The 14,781-nt window shown below is 41.2% G+C and overlaps 1 protein-coding gene across 2 annotated transcripts in view; it reads left to right on the forward strand.

Annotated features, from left to right (window-relative positions):
- The first annotated feature begins 6,460 nt into the window (after window positions 1–6,460).
- The window catches only part of tspan18 (tetraspanin 18), a 127,747-nt gene continuing 119,426 nt past the window's right edge, over window positions 6,461–14,781 (forward strand). The window contains exon 1 of one of the 2 annotated variants that reach the window (XM_045696628.2): window positions 6,461–6,777. The gene's annotated coding sequence lies outside the window, so the exon portion shown is untranslated. 2 annotated transcript variants of the gene reach the window in all.

Genomic DNA, 14,781 nt, shown 5'->3' on the forward strand with positions numbered 1-14,781 from the left:
AAAGCTTTAGTCATTTGTATTTCTCAAATAGCGATTATTTATGTATATGCAGTAGCTAACTGTTCTTCCTTTTCTACCATCAGAAATACAGTTTTTCATCATCTTGTGAACTTGGACAGCTGAATCTCTGAAAGCGCTATTTCACAAAGCTACCTAGTGGAAATAACAGCTCTAAGTCATTAAACTAGCAAACATAATCCTCTAAGTTTTAATAAACTGTGCTTGTTCTTTATATCTGCCTCTGTACTGTTTCCCTTTAATGGGCCTAGAACCGGTATCTAATGTTTAGATGTTACAATTGTAATAAAACATGTATATTTTTGCTCCCCTGGCAGCCCAGGGGACTCAGAGGTGAAACTCACAATAATATTAGACAGTGGGAGACAGTTTTGCAGTGCTCCAACAAAAGTTGTTCTTTAATAAAGGTTGGGGGGAACAGGGAGGGGAGAAATACAAATGAAACACCTTTCTTTCAGGTAACGGGTGGGTCACTCGGTGTCCGGCGTGGCGGCTTCTCGGACCGCCTGTGGTAATGGACACACAGACAGACAGACAGACAGACAGACAGACAGACAGACAGACAGACAGACAGAGAGACAGAGATTTCCTAGTATCTTTTTGGTGTCTGATCAAGGTGCTTATCACACTCACTCTGGTTCTTCTAAGGTCTAGGCGTACCTTCTGCCTGTCTGCCCAACCGCCCGAGTGACTGGGCCTCTACTTATATTCATTTGGGGTAATGAAGGACAGGTGGGACCAATTCCAGGTGCCAATTGGTTGCAGAACCTGCACTGGGTAGTATTGGTGTTGAATCACCAGCCCCTGTTGGTGCCTGTAGAGCTGTCCACGGTGATGACTCACCTTGGCCTCGCTAGCCCTCTGGAGCTGACAAAGGTCCTGCACCTTCCTTTGTAGCTCCCTGCTGGCCCCCGGGTTGCCACACTAAGGTGTTGTCTGGTCTGTTGCATTGCTCAGAACTGTTGACCGAACTTAACAGTTGGCCTGTCACGAACCTGTGCCTTATGTTCTGGTTTAATCCCCTCATAATATGGTAGTTGTGCCAAAAACACTACAGTTAATACTACAGTATACTCCAGTAATGTAGTCAAAAACACAACAGTAAATACTACAGTAAAGTCCTAAAAAACACTACAGTGAATACTATAGTATACTACAGCAATGTCCGCAAAAACACTACAGGGAATACTAAAGTATAATACAGTCATGTCCGCAAAAACATTACAAAAACACTAGTGAATACTACAATAAAGTCTGCAAAAACACTACAGCAAATACTATAGTATATAAAATATAGTAATACTACAGTATTTAGATCATGGTATACTATAGTCTTTTTTAATCTGGGTTAGCTGTAAATGTGTAACGTTGGATGTTTGAACTAGACCACAATGGAAATAAAATGTGAACTTTTTTGTGTTATTCTCTACAAATGTCTAAATGTAAGTAGGAGTAAGAAGGAACAGTAATGAGAAAAAGGAATAACAGTGTTCCATCAATAACTGAGCCACGAAGTTGCTGTCTCCTGTCTGCATCACACAGGCACACACACACACACACACACACACACACACACACACACACACACACACACACACACACACAGAGCTTCTTTCTGCATCACATATCATACAGTGCATTTGGAAAGTATTCAGACCCATTGACTTTTTCCACATTTTGTTACGTTACAGCCTTATTCTAAAATGTATGAAATTATTTACACACAATACCCCATAATGACAAAGCGAAAACAAGTTTTTAAAACATTTTGTAAATGTATAAAAAAGAAAAACAAATACCTTATTTCTATATGTATTCAGACCCTTTGCTTTGAGACTCTAAATTGCACTCAGGTGCATCCTGTTTCCATTGATCATCCTTGAGATGTTTCTACAACTTGATTGGACTAAATTCAATTGATCGGACATGATTTGGAAAGGCACACACCTGTCAATATAAGGTCCCACAATTGAAAGTGCATGTCAGATATATATGGTATGTCCTCGCTGTGGAAAATGAAAACCCCACATTAAAATTCCATATGACACAGAAATGAATCATTCCCCAGCACTGAATCTGATTTCTGGGGCTGGAGGAGAGAGGAAGAGGGAGGGAGGATGAGGGATGAGGAGGGGACAGAGTGGTGGTGATTCCCCTGCCCTACTTTCCTCCATTCACCAAGCTTCTCCTGGGAAAAGAGGAGGGGGATGGAGGGAGGATGGAGGGAGGCTCTTCTGCCATGCTTGGCCTGTCACTACGAGATGCCACATAGCTCAGCAAGCCCACCATACCATACTGCTCTCTCTAACTCTCATGCTCCAACGGTCAGTTTCCCAGACCCAGATTAAGCCTATGGTCCTAGCAGCTTCATTAAATAGTACCCACAAAACACCAGTCTCAATGTCAACAGTGAAGAGGCGACTCCGGGATGCTGGCCTTCTAGGCAGAGTTGCAAAGAAAAAGTGATATCTCAGACTGGCCAATAAAAATAAAAGATTAAGATGGGCAAAAGAGCACAGACACTGGACAGAGGAACTCTGCCTAGAAAGCCTCCCGGAGTCGCCTCTTCATTGTTGACATTGAGACTGGTGTTTTGTGGGTACTATTTAATGAAGCTGCCAGTTGAGGACTTGTGAGGCGTCGGTTTCTGTGTGGGTGGACCATTTCAGATTGTCAGTGATGTGTACACCGAGGAACTTGGTGTACACATCACTGTGTACACCTTCTCCACTGTGGTCACGTTGATGTGGATAGGGGTGTGCTCCCTCTGCAGTTTCCTGAAGTTCACAATCAGCTCCTTCGTTTAGTTGACATTGAGGGAGAGGTTATTTTCCTGGCACCACTCTGCCAGGACCCTCACCCCCTCCCTGTAGGCTGTCTCGTCTTTGTTGACAATCAGGCCTACTACTTTTGTGTCGTCTGCAAACTTGATGATTGAGAAGGAGGCGTGCGTGGCCACGCAGTCATGCGTGAACAGGGAGTACAGGAGGGGGCTGAGCATGCACCCTTGAGGGCCTGCTTTTTTGAGGATCAGGGAAGTGGAGGTGTTGTTTCCTACCTTCACCACCTGGGGATGGCCCGTCAGGAAGTCCAGGACCCAGTTGCAAAGGGAGGGGTTCAGACCCAGGGCCCTGAGTTTAATGATGATCTTGGAGGCTACTATGGTGTGTTGAAGGCTGAGCTATAGTCAATGAACAGCATTCTGACGTAGGTATTCCTCTTGTTCATATGGGATAGGCCAGTGTGCAGTGCAATGGCTATTGCATCGTCTGTGGATCTATTGGGGAGGTAATCAAATTGAAGTGGGTCTCGGGTGTCAGGTAAGATCCTTAACTAGCCTCTCAAAGCACTTCATGATGACAGAAGTGAGTGCTACAGGATGATAGTCATTTAGTTCAGTTACCTTAGCTTTCTTGGGTACAGGAACAACGGTGGACATCTTGAAGCAAGTGGGGTCAGCAGACTAGGATAGAGAGAGATTGAATATGTCCGAAAACACTCCAGCCAGTTGGTCTGCGCATGCTCTGAGGACGCGGCTAGGGATGCTATCTGGGCTGGCAGCCTTGCGAGGTTTAACACGCTTAAATGTCTTACTCACGTCGGCCGCGGAGAACGAGAGCCCACAGTCCTTGGGAGTGGCACTGTGTTATCCTCAAAGCGGGCGAAGAAGTTGTTTAGCTTGTCTGAGAGCAAGATGTCGGTGTCCACGACTTGGCTGGTTTTCCCTTTGTCGTCCGTGATTGTCTGTAGACCCGGCCACATACGTCTCGAGTCTGAGCCGTTGAATTGTGACTCCACTTTGTCTCTGTACTGACGTTTTGCCTGTTTGATTTTCTTAAAGAGGGAATGAGTACACTGTTTTGTATTCTACTATATTCCCATTCACCTCGCCATGGTTAAATGAAGTGGTTCGCACTTTCAGATTTACGCAAATACTGACATCTATCCACGGTTTCTGGTTTGGGTAGGTTTTAATAGTCACTGTGCAAACAACATCGTCAATGTTATTCTCAGAGGCTACCTGGAACATATCCCAGTCCGCGTGATCAAAACAATCTTGAAGCATGATTGATCAGAGCAGCGTTGAATAAACCTTAGCATGGGTACTTCCTGTTGCCTATAGGAAGGGAGGAGCAAAATGGAGTTCTGATCTGATTTGTCGAAGGGAGGTCGGGGGAGGGCCTTGTAGGCATCTCGAAAAGGCGAGTAGCAGTGGTCTATTGTTTTTCCTAAGCAAGTACTACAGTCAATGTGTTGATAGACTTTCAGTAGCCTTTTCCTCAATTTTTTTTGTTAAAATCCCCTGCTACAATAAATGCGGACTCAGGATATGTGGTTTCCAGTTTGCATAAAGTCCATTATAGTTCCTTGAGGGTCGTCGTGGTATCGGCTTGAGGGGGAATATACACGGTTGTGACTATAACCAAAGAGAATTATCTTGGGAGGTAATAGGGTTGTCATTTTAATTGTGAGGTATTCTAGGTCAGGTGAACAAAAGGACTTGAGTTTCTGTATGTTATCACAATCACACAATGAGTAGTTAATCATGAAACATACAACGCCCCCTTTCTTCTTCCCAGAGAGTTTATTTATTCCTGTCTGCACAATGAACTGAGAACCCAGCTGGCTGTATGGACGGGGACAGTATATCCTGAGAGAGCCATGATTCCGTGAAACAGAGTATGTTACAGTCCCTGATGTCTCTCTGGAAGGAGATCCCACCCTGAGCTTGTCTACTTTATTATCCAGAGACTGGACATTAGCGAGTAATATACTCAGAAGCGGTGGATGGTGTACTAGCCATTTCAGCAGGACAATAACCTAAAACACAACAGTGAATGTTCCTGCGTGGCCGAGTTACAGTTTGACAGAGCTTGAAGAATTTTGAAAAGAATAATGAACAAATGTCGCACAATCCAGGTGTGCACTTACCCAGAAAGACTCAAAGCAGTAATCACTGTCAAATGTGACAGTGATTGACATGTTGAATAAGTCAAAGGGTATGAATACTTTCTAAAGACACTGTATAGGGAATAGTGTGCCATTTGGGACGCAACCCGAGAATCAGCCAGTCAGTCAGCTAGTTAATACCAGACACTGTATCCATTGTTAGAGTGTGGACACCAATGCTATGATTTTATATTCCGAAAAACAGTGTTCAGTTGGTATTCCAGTAGTCATTGCCTGTACACATCTACTTTATCATGTTTAAACTTTCACTTTAGTTAAAGTTTTACGCTTTATAACTTGTTATAAGCATGTATGAGCCTTTATAATGTCTCATAAGGCTGATCATATCTTCGCCCTATGTCTGTGTAGTGACATTCAAACTGACTCAAAATTGCTAGCATTTAGTCAGGATCTTTAGTTTCTCCTTTGTGCTAGTCAATGTACTACTATATATATATGTCATTCTGCATAACCAATGCCCACAATAGCCTATCTATGCCCTTTTGCCATTCACTTCAAACACAGTGAAGTTAAAGAGTGACCCAGCCTGTTACTGAGAGTGTGGTCCCTCACTGTGACAGAGTAAACACAGAGTTTACAACTCTATTGCACAGAGCCATACAACTCAAGGACCATGGAGTCTGCATCCCTGATACCACCCTATTCCCTATGTTGCGTACTACTTTTGACCAGAGCCCATTTGGGCCAAGCCCTACTCAATTCTTTGTTTCCTCTCAGGGTTAATGTGATCAATCAATATTGCCTGAAACAGTCAACTCACCCCAGGTTCTGATGACTGGAGAGTAGAGGAAAACCCAACAGAACTAACTGATCTGGTGGACTTCCCCAAAAACAGAATTTTGACCTTATTGTGTGTGACAAACGTGGACCCCTGTCCTCTCTGAGCCCTGTGCCTAAAACACCAGACAGCTGCTATCATGTAGCTGCTATCACACACACACATACCCACATGCACACACAACACACACACTTCCATTTTGATGGTCATTTAACAAGTAGTTTCTTCTACTCAAGATCCTGACACTTTCTCTCTGTATTGAAATGTTCTTGTTAGGGTTAGGCAAGTAGAGGGGAAAGGGACAAGGAAAAACACTAGTAAAACACAAGGGCATGCAGTTGGGGGTATCACCTATGCCACAGGGGATGTCAGTGTCACGATCTTTTGAGATAAGGAAAAAGATCAGCTTGGATACCTGCTTACCTTGCTCTCCCATCTGTAGTAGATTTTGTGACATTAGGGACACGCCGGAAAAGAAAACACTTCCATCACCCCAGCCGCACCTCTCTAAATAATCAGGGACCCAAATTGCATTTAATTTATCATAGTCTTTCACCTGTGAGTAAAGTTATCATTACCTTGTGTTTAGAAGATACAATCTAATTCAAGCTAAAATAAAGGAGTTAAAAGGGGCGTGTCTTACAGGCTGAGTGCCCGCCCTCGGGGGCTGAATAACGTGTGCAATGACTCCAGAGCTTTACAGCATGTGGTTAGTTCAGTGAGTTAGGAAGAAAACTGTTTGCATACCAATCTTTCTCTCGTCTGGAAGACAGCATGACCAAATTGGGGCTATAGTTATCTTCGCCTCTGGAATTTATTTGTTGAAGACTGAAGTCTAAAGGCTTGTTGTTCTTTTCTTGGACACATCCCCTACTTGGCTATTTTCTTTGAATATTTATTTTGTTTTTTTCTGCTCTGAATTTAGTGCATAATTCTATTATCGGACATATTTTGTGGAAATAACACCAGAAAGCTTGCGCAGAGGTGTTGGACTAAGCTGCAGTTTTGAGGTAAGAACAGTCAATGTAGTCTCTCTTTAGTCGATCTCAATAGAACAACAAAACTATTGCGACCTGTGGAATTTTAACTGAATCCGAATGTGTTACTTGAAAAGCAATTATAGAGAGCAACATGAAGTGATGGAGAAAACTGTTATGTAAACAATGTTGTCCCATCTCTTCTAATCTTGCTACGGGGTTCTGTGGTATAACGTTGCAATATTGATAAAAATGGTACTATGCCATTCATGTCTCATTAACTGTCTATGTTGTGCGCAATGTTTTGGATTAGCCTAATGCAGCTGTCGACTATTGTTCTAGTTTACTCAAGTATAGGTTGTTTTTCTGACCGTCGTATGCACACTTTATTACACCACCACAACGTTTGTTCAATAGTTTTAACAAGTAAATGGCTATCTGCTTAATGAAATGTCAGTATTGCGCAAAGGAAATCTTTGCTACATATTGGAACGTTGGATTCATAAATGTATCCAATTTCTCCGGCGTCGAGCAGCGTGCATTGTTCAAGACTGTATCAGTATTAACTCAGATGAATGGACATCATTAACGTTAGGTGTGGACGTGGAGTCGCAAACGGAATTATAAAAATGCCTGTTGAACTTTCAACAATCGATTTTGCTTTAGCCTATACCTAGCCGCATTTTTCAAGATATAAAGCTTATTGTCAGTGGAGTGCATACATCATATTGAACATAATATAGCCTACTTTAACACTGTAGAATAAACTAATGATAGGATACATTCATTTTGTATGACCAATACATTTATTATGCTACCATTTATCTTGCAAGACTAAATTCACATTTAATCTCTGGCATGAGGAACACCGTTGACATATTTACCAATTAGCTTGCCTTTGAGAGAGCAGGCAGCCGGCCGATATTGGAGAGTTGAGAGTGAAAGCCGATGTTTGCCAGTCAATCAGTACATCAGTCTTCAAGATGGCATCTTTCCCACACGAAGTGACAGCGTAACGCGGGCGGCCCATGGGGTTCTGTCATAATGTGGGCCTGTCGCCCACGACGCACTTGGTAACAGATGGGAACGTCTGGAGCTGTCTCAGTTGGAGGCACCTTGGCTTGAGGGCAGGAGTTTACTAACAATTAACATGAATCAAAGACTAGCACACATGGGAGGGAGCCCTTTGATATTAGATGTAAACTGGAGTACAGTATGATAGCAGAGAGGTTTGAAACCTCTATATAGACTCCAGCCACCCAAGTCAAAGACTGTTCTCTCTGCTACAGCACAGCAAGCAGAGACCCTGAACATCTTCTAGCCCCAAGCCGTAAGAATGCTAAATAGTTAGTCCAAGTAGCTATGGTTAACTATTTAACTATCTACATTGCACTAACTATTTTGACTCATCACATATTGCCTCTACTTTTTATTATCTATCCTATTGCTTAGCCACTTTATACTTAGCTATATGTACAGTGCCTTGCGAAAGTATTCATCCCCCTTGGCGTTTTTACTATTTTGTTGCATTACAACCTGTAATTGAAATGGATTTTTATTTGGATTTCATGTAATGGACATACATAAAATAGTCCAAATTGGTGAGAAAAGTGGTGCGTGCATATGTGTTCACCCCCTTTGCTATGAAGCCCCTAAATAAGATCCTTTGCAACCAATTACCATCAGAAGTCACATAATTAGTTAAATAAAGTCCACCTGTGTGCAATCTAAGTGTCACATGATCTGTCACGTGATCTCAGTGTATATATACACCTGTTCTGAAAGGCTCCAGAGTCTGTAACCACTAAGCAAGAGGTGCCACCAAGCAAGCTGCACCATGAAGAGCAAGGAGCGCGCCAAACAGGTCAGGGACAAAGTTGTGGAGAAGTACAGATCAGGTTTGGGTTATAAAAAAAAATGAAACTTTGAACATCCCACAGAGCACCATTAAATCCATGATTAAAAAATGGAAAGAATATGGCACCACAACAAACCTGCCAAGAGAGGACCAGGCAAGGAGGGCATTAATCAGAGAGGCAACAAAGAGACCAAAGATAACCCTGAAGGAGCTGCAAAGCTCCACAGCAGAGATTGGAGTATCTGTCCATAGGACCACTTTTTAAGCCGTACACTCCACAGAGCTGGGCTTTACGGAAGAGTGGCCAGAAAAAAGCCATTGCTTAACTTCTCTAGGGCCAGTGGGACGATTTCGTCCCACCTACGTAACAGCCAGTGGAATCCCGTGGCGCGTTATTCAAATACCTTAGAAATGCTATTACTTAAATTTCTCAAACATATGACTATTTTACACCATTTTAAAGACAAGACTCTCGTTAATCTAACCACACTGTCCGATTTCAAAAAGGCTTTACAACGAAAGCAAAACATTAGATTATGTCAGCAGAGTACCCAGCCAGAAATAATCAGACACCGATTTTTCAAGCTAGCATATAATGTCACATAAACCCAAACCACAGCTAAATGCAGCACTAACCTTTGATGATCTTCATCAGATGACAATCTTAGGACATTATGTTATACAATACATGCATGTTTTGTTCAATCAAGTTCATATTTATATCAAAAACCAGCTTTTTACATTAGCATGTGACGTTCAGAACTAGCATACCCCCCGCAAACTTCCGGTGAATTTACTAAATTACTCACGATAAACGTTCACAAAAAACAGAACAATTATTTTAAGAATTATAGATACAGAACTCCTCTATGCACTCGCTATGTCCGATTTTAAAATAGCTTTTCGGTGAAAGCACATTTTGCAATATTCTAAGTAGATAGCCCGGCATCACAGGGCTAGCTATTTAGACACCCACCAAGTTTAGCCCTCACCAAAGTCAGATTTACTATAAGAAAAATGTTATTACCTTTGCTGTTCTTCGTCAGAATGCACTCCCAGGACTTCTACTTCAATAACAAATGTTGGTTTGGTTCAAAATAATCCATAGTTATATCCAAATAGCGGTGTTTTGTTCGTGCGTTCAAGACACTATCCGAAAGGGTAAAGAAGGGTGACGCGCCCGACGCGTTTCGTGACAAATAAATTCTAAATATTCCATAACTGTACTTCGAAGCATGTCAACCGCTGTTTAAAATCAATTTTTATGCCATTTTTCTCGTAAAAAAGCGATAATATTCCGACCGGAAATCTGTGTTTTAGTACAAAGAGAGAGAAAATAAAAACATGGGGTCGCCTCGTGCACGCGCCTCAGTCTCATTGTCCTCTGATAGACCACTTACCAAAGGCGCTAATGTTTTTCAGCCAGGGGCTGGAATTACATCATTCAGCTTTTTCCCGGGTTCTGAGAGCCTATGGGAGCCGTAGGAAGTGTCACGTTACAGCAAAGATCCTCAGTTTTCAATAAAGAGAGTCAAGAAGAACAAGAACTTGTCAGACAGACCACTTCCTGTAAGGAATCTTCTCAGGTTTTTGCCTGCCATATGAGTTCTGTTATACTCACAGACACCATTCAAACAGTTTTAGAAACTTTAGGGGTTTTTCTATCCAAAGCCAATAATTATATGCATATTCTAGTTTCTGGGCAGTAGTAATAACCAGATTAAATCGGGTACGTTTTTTATCCGGCCGTGTAAATACTGCCCCCTAGCCCTAACAGGTTAAGGGATAGGCACCTGTTTTCTTCACTTCCTGTCTGAATGACGTGCCTAAAGTTAACTGCCTGTAGCTCAGGCCCTGAAGCCAGGATATGCATATAATTGGTACCATTGGAAAGAAACCACGTTGCAGTTTGTAGATTTTTTTTTAATAATGTAGGAGAATATAACACAGTAGATATGGTTGGAGAAAATCCCCAGAAAATCTACCGGAATTTGTTTTTTTTGAGAGACCATCCTCTTAGAAATGCAAGAGTAAGGTCAAAATTAGCTCCCTGGATGCAATTCCTATGGCTTCCACGGGGTGTCAGTAAACTATTTTCAAAGTTTCAGGCCTGTAACTTCAAAAATGAATAAGAAGTATGAGTTTTAGTAGTGAGACACAGTCTTATAAATTCGTGTTTGCGCATGCCATGAAGACATTACGTACGTGCTAAAATCGGTTTCCTATTGAACATACTTCTTTCCATAATAAATCTTATAGTTTGATTACATTTTAGGGTATCTGAGGAGTAAATAGAAACATATTTTGACTTCTTGAAATGAAGTTTAGGGGTACATTTTCGGATTTGTTTTTCTGCACATGTGGATTACTCAAATCGATGCCGCCAACTAAACAGACTTTTTCGGATATAAAGAAGGATTTTATCTAACAAAGCGACACTACATATTACATATTATAGCTGGGACCCTTTCGGTGACAAATCAGGGGAAGATTTTCAAAAAGTAAGTGAATATTTAATCGTTATTTGTGAATGTATGAAATCTGTGCCGGTGGAAAAATATTGATGTGGGGAGCCATCCTCAAATAATCGCATGACATGTTTTCGCTGTAATAGCTACTGTAAATCGGACAGTGCTCTTAGATTAACAAGAATTTAAGCTTTCAGACAATATAAGATACTTATATGTACCTAAATGTTTAAAATCCATATTTAAGATTATTTATTTGAATTGCTCGCAGTTTCACCAGAAGTTGTCCTGCTAGTGGGACTCACATAGAAAAAAAATAAGCAAACACATTTGGTGTTTGCCAAAAGGTGTGTGGGAGACTCCCCAAACATATGGTAGAAGGTACTCTGGTCAGATGAGACTAAAACTGAGCTTTTTGTCCATCAAGGAAAACGCTATGTCTGGTGCAAGCTCAACACCTCTCATCACCCCGAGAACAGCAGCCCCACAGTGAAGCATGTTGGTGGCAGCATCGTGCTGTGGGAATGTTTTTCATCAGGAGGGACTGGGAAACTGGTCAGAATTGAAGGATGAAGATAAATACAGGGACATTTTTGAGGGAAACCTGTTTGTCTTCCAGAGATTTGAGACTGGGACCGAGGTTCACCTTCCAGCAGGACAATGACCCTAAGCATACTGCTAAAGTAACACTCGAGTGGTTTAAAACCTGTTGGGGATAGGGGGCAGTATTTGCACGGCCGGATAAAAAACGTACCCGATTTAATCTGGTTACTACTCCTGCCCAGTAACTAGAATATGCATACAATTAGTATATTTGGATAGAAAACACTCTAAAGTTTCTAAAACTGTTTGAATGGTGTCTGTGAGTATAACAGAACTCATATGGCAGTCAAAACCCTGAGACAAATCCTAACAGGAAATGGAAATCTGATGTGTGGAATCACTTCAAACCTTTGCCATTGAAACACAAAGGGACTTATCAATCATTTAGCACTTCCTACGGCTTCCACTAGATGTCGACAGTCTTTACAAAGTGGTTTGAGTCTTCTATGGTAGAAACTGACCCAAAGAGAGGCTTGGGAAGTTGGTCACAGGGGGAGGGCTATTACTACTATGACGCGGGCGCCCATGGGAACCATTTTGTTCCGAAACGTTTAGTAAGACAATGCAATCGTCCGCCTTGAATATTATTGAAGCTCTGGTTGAAAAAGGCCTTAAAGATTTATGTTATACAACGTTTGACATGTTTGAAAGAACGTAAATATATTGTTTTTGCACATTCGTGACGACAAGTCCCGCGCGCTTCAGTACATTATGAGTAGCCTTCGGAACGCGCTAACAAGAAGGAACTATTGGGACATAAATTATTAACTTTTTCGAACAAAACTACATTTGTTGTGGACCTGGGAATCCTGGAAGTGCCTTCTGATGAAGATAATCAAAGGTAAGGGAATATTTACAATAGTATTTTTGATATTAGATGGTTCCAAGATGGCGCTAACATGTGTTGCCTAGCCTATTTTTCTGAGCATACCACGTTGTTTATTGCAAAGTGTGATTTCCCAGTAAAGTTATTTTTAAATCTGGCAATGCAGTTGCATTCACGAGATGTTAATCTATAATTCTTTGAATGACAATATTACATTTGAACAATGTTTTCGAATAGTAATTTTGTAAATTGTAGCGCTGATTCACCAGAAGCATTTGAGGGAAAATATTTTCTGAACGTCATGCGCCGATGTAAAATGCTGTTTTTATATATAAATATGAACTTTATCAAACAAAAAATGCATATATTGTGTAACATGATGTCCTAGGAGTGTCATCTGATGAAGATTGTCAAAGGTTAGTGCTGCATTTAGCTGTGTTTTGGGAAGTTTAACTATCTTGTCCTGCATTGCATATAATCAATGCGGTGCCTGTTCATTTATCATTGAATCACAGCCTACTTTGCCAAACGGGTGACGATTTAACAAAAGCGCATTCGCGAAAAAAGCACAATCATTGCACGACTGTACCTAACCATAAACATCAATGACTTTCTTAAAATCAATACACAGGTATATTTTTTTTAACCTGCATATTTAATTAAAATAAATTCATGTTAGCAGGCAATATTAACTAGGGAAATTGTGTCACTTCTCTTGCGTTCAGTGCAAGCAGAGTCAGGGTATATGCAGCAGTTTGGGCCGCCTGGCTCATTGCGAACTGTGTGAAGACCATTTCTTCCTAACAAAGACCATAATTAATTTGCCAGAATTTTACATAATTATGACATAACATTGAAGGTTGTGCAATGTAACAGCAATATTTAGACTCATGGATGCCACCCGTTCGATAAAATACTGAACGGTTCTTTATTTCACTGAAAGAATAAACGTTCTGTTTTCGAAATGATAGTTTCCGGATTTTACCATATTAATGATTTAATGCTCGTATTTCTGTGTGTTTATTACGTTATAATTAAGTCTATGATTTGATATTTGATAGAGCAGTCTGACTGAGCGGTGGTAGGCAGCAGCAGGCTCGTAAGCATTCATTCAAACAGCCCTTTCCTGCATTTGCCAGCAGCTCTTCGCAATGCTTGAAGCACAGCACTGTTTATGACTTCAAGCCTATTAACTCCCGAGATTAGGCTGGCAATACTATAGTGCCTATAAGAACATCCAATAGCCAAAGGTATATGAAATACAAATGGTATAGAGAGAAATAATCCTATAATTTCTATAATAACTACAACCTAAAACTTAACTGGGAATATTGAAGACTCATGTTAAAAGGAACCACCAGCTTTCATATGTTCTCATGTTCTGAGGAAGGAAGTTAAACGTTAGCTTTTTTACATGGCACATATTGCACTTTGACTTTCTTCTCCAACACTTTCTTTTTGCATTATTTAAACCAAATTGAACATGTTTCATTATTTATTTGAGACTAACTTGATTTTATTGATGTATTATATTAAGTTAAAATAAAAGGGTTCATTCAGTATTGTTGTAATTGACATTACAAATATACTGCTCAAAAAAATAAAGGGAACACTTAAACAACACATCCTAGATCTGAATGAAAGAAATAATCTTATTAAATACTTTTTTCTTTACATAGTTGAATGTGCTGACAACAAAATCACACAAAAATAATCAATGGAAATCCAATTTATCAACCCATGGAGGTCTGGATTTGGAGTCACACTCAAAATTAAAGTGGAAAACCACACTACAGGCTGATCCAACTTTGATGTAATGTCCTTAAAACAAGTCAAAATGAGTCTCAGTAGTGTGTGTGGCCTTCACGTGCCTGTATGACCTCCCTACAACGCCTGGGCATGCTCCTGATGAGGTGGCGGATGGTCTTCTGAGGGATCTCCTCCCAGACCTGGACTAAAGCATCCGCCAACTCCTGGACAGTCTGTGGTGCAATGTGGCGTTGGTGGATGGAGCGAGACATGATGTCCCAGATGTGCTCAATTGGATTCAGGTTTGGGGAACGGGCGGGCCAGTCCATAGCATCAATGCCTTCCTCTTGCAGGAACTGCTGACACACTCCAGCCACATGAGGTCTAGCATTGTCTTGCATTAGGAGGAACCCAGGGCCAACCGTACCAGCATATGGTCTCACAAGGGGTCTGAGGATCTCATCTCGGTACCTAATGGCAGTCAGGCTACCTCTGGTGAGCACATGGAGGGCTGTGCGGCCCCCCAAAGAAAT

The sequence above is a fragment of the Salmo salar genome, chromosome 16, assembly GCF_965601325.2.
Source record: "Salmo salar chromosome 16, fSalSal1, whole genome shotgun sequence".
Taxonomy (NCBI): domain Eukaryota; kingdom Metazoa; phylum Chordata; class Actinopteri; order Salmoniformes; family Salmonidae; genus Salmo; species Salmo salar.